Source organism: Lolium rigidum, chromosome 3 (genome assembly GCF_022539505.1).
Source record: "Lolium rigidum isolate FL_2022 chromosome 3, APGP_CSIRO_Lrig_0.1, whole genome shotgun sequence".
Lineage (NCBI taxonomy): Eukaryota > Viridiplantae > Streptophyta > Magnoliopsida > Poales > Poaceae > Lolium > Lolium rigidum.
The window spans coordinates 27,641,722-27,645,078 of NC_061510.1; positions in this window are offsets into that span (position 1 = coordinate 27,641,722).

Here is a 3,357-nt window from a genome sequence, read left to right on the forward strand (position 1 = left end):
ACAGATTTCTTTGCTGTCACGAATCTGTGTCTACCTCCCTGTAGGTAGCTCAGAAAATTAAGAAAATTTACGTGCATGATCCTCAGATATGTACGCAACTTTCATTCAATTTGGGAATTTTCATTTGAGCAAGTCTGGCGGCCTAATAAAATCCATCTTTACGGACTGTTCTGTTTTGACAGATTCTGCCTTTTATTTCGCATTGCCTCTTTCGCTATGTTGGATGAATTTCTTTGATCCATTAATGTCCAGTAGCTTTATGCAATGTCCAGAAGTGTTAAGAATGATTGTGTCACCTCTGAACATGTGAATTTTTATTATGCACTAACCCTCTAATGAGTTGTTTCGAGTTTGGTGTGGAGGAAGTTTTCAAGGATCAAGAGAGGAGTATGATGCAATATGATCAAGGAGAGTGAAAGCTCTAAGCTTGGGGATGCCCCGGTGGTTCACCCCTGCATATTCTAAGAAGACTCAAGCGTCTAAGCTTGGGGATGCCCAAGGCATCCCCTTCTTCATCGACAACATTATCGGGTTCCTCCCCTGAAACTATATTTTTATTCCGTCACATCTTATGTACTTTGCTTGGAGCGTCGGTTTGTTTTTGTTTTTTGTTTTGTTTGAATAAAATGGATCCTAGCATTCACTTTATGGGAGAGAGACACGCTCCGCTGTAGCATATGGACAAGTATGTCCTTAGGCTCTACTCATAGTATTCATGGCGAAGTTTCTTCTTCGTTAAATTGTTATATGGTTGGAATTGGAAAATGCTACATGTATAACTCTAAAATGTCTTGGATAATTTGATACTTGGCAATTGTTGTGCTCATGCTTAAGCTCTTGCATCATATACTTTGCACCCATTAATGAAGAAATACTTAGAGCTTGCTAATTTGGTTTGCATATTTGGTTTCTCTAGAGTCTAGATAACATCTAGTATTGAGTTTTGAACAACAAGGAAGACGGTGTAGAGTCTTATAATGTTTACAATATGTCTTTTATGTGAGTTTTTGCTGCACCGTTCATCCTTGTGTTTGTTTCAAATAACCTTGCTAGCCTAAACCTTGTATCGAGAGGGAATACTTCTCATGCATCCAAAATACTTGAGCCAACCACTATGCCATTTGTGTCCACCATACCTACCTACTACATGGTATTTCTCCAGCCATTCCAAAGTAAATTGCTTGAGTGCTACCTTTAAAATTCCATCATTCACCTTTGCAATATATAGCTCATGGGACAAATAGCTTAAAAACTATTGTGGTATTGAATATGTACTTATGCACTTTATCTCTTATTAAGTTGCTTGTTGTGCGATAACCATGCTTACGGGGACGCCATCAACTATTCTTTGTTGAATATCATGTGAGTTGCTATGCATGTCCGTCTTGTCCGAAGTAAGAGAGATCTACCACCTTTATGGTTGGAGCATGCATATTGTTAGAGAAGAACATTGGGCCGCTAACTTAAGCCATGATCCATGGTGGAAGTTTCAGTTTTGGACACATATCCTCAATCTCATATGAGAATAATAATTGTTGCCACATGCTTATGCATTAAAGAGGAGTCCATTATCTGTTGTCCATGTTGTCCCGGTATGGATGTCTAAGTTGAGAATAATCAAAAGCGAGAAATCCAAAATGCGAGCTTTCTCCTTAGACCTTTGTACGAGGCGGCATGGAGGTACCCCATTGTGACACTTGGTTAAAACATGTACATTGCAAAGATCCGGTAGTCCAAGCTAATTAGGACAAGGTGCGGGCACTATTAGTATACTATGCATGAGGCTTGCAACTTGTAAGATATAACTTTCATAACTCATATGCTTTATTACTACCGTTGACAAAATTGTTTCATGTTTTCAAAATAAAAGCTCTAGCACAAATATAGCAATCGATGCTTTCCTCTTTGAAGGACCATTCTTTTACTTTTATGTTGAGTCAGTTCACCTATCTCTCTCCACCTCAAGAAGCAAACACTTGTGTGAACTATGCATTGATTCCTACATACTTGCATATTGTACTTGTTATATTACTCTATGTTGACAATTATCCATGAGATGTACATGTTACAAGTTGAAAGCAACCGCTGAAACTTAATCTTCCTTTGTGTTGCTTCAATACCTTTACTTTGATTTATTACTATATGAGTTAACTCTTATGCAAGACTTATTGATACTTGTCTTAAAGTACTATTCATGAAAAGTCTTTGCTTTATGATTCACTTGTTTACTCATGTCATTACCATTGTTTTGATCGCTGCATCCACTACATATGTTTACAAATAGTATGATCAAGGTTATGATGGCATGTCACTTCGAAATTATCTTTGTTATCGTTTTACCTGCTCGGGACGAGCAGAACTAAGCTTGGGGATGCTTGATACGTCTCAGACGTATCGATAATTTCTTATGTTCTATGCCATATTATTGATGATACCTACATGTTTTATGCACACTTTATGTCATATTCGTGCATTTTACGGAACTAACCTATTAACAAGATGCCGAAGTGTCGGTTGTTGTTTTCTGCTGTTTTTGGTTTCAGAAATCCTAGTAACGAAATATTCTCGGAATTGGACGAAACGAAGACCCAGGGGCCTATTTCGCCACGAACCTTCCAGAAGACCGAAGAGCATACGAAGTGGGGCCACGAGATGGCCAAACCACATGGCGGCGCGGCCAAGGGGGGGCCCGCGCCGCCCTGTTGTGTGGGCCCCTCGTCAGCCCCCCGACTCTGCCCTTCCGCCTACTTCAAGCCTCCGTCGCAAAACCCCTGATGCGAAAAACCACGATACGGAAAACCTTACTGAGACGCCACCGCCGCCGATCCCATCTCGGGGGATTCTGGAGATCTCCTCCGGCACCCTGCCGGAGAGGGGATTCATCTCCCGGGAGGACTCTACACCGCCATGGTCGCTCTCGGAGTGATGAGTGAGTAGTTCACCCCTGGACTATGGGTCCATAGCGGTAGCTAGATGGTTGTCTTCTCCTCATTGTGCTTCATTGTTGGATCTTGTGAGCTGCCTAACATGATCAAGATCATCTATCTGTAATACTCTATGTTGTGTTTGTCGGGATCCGATGGATAGAGAATACCATGTTATGTTAATTATCAAGTTATTACATATGTGTTGTTTATGATCTTCCATGCTCTCCGTTATTAGTAGAGGCTCTGGCCAAGTTTTTGCTCTTAACTCCAAGAGGGAGTATTTATGCTCGATCGTGGGTTCATGCCTGCATTGACACCTGGGACAGTGACAGAAAGTTCTAAGGTTGTGTTGTGCTGTTGCCACTAGGGATAAAACATTGGCGCTATGTCCGAGGATGTAGTTGTTGATTACATTACGCACCATACTTAA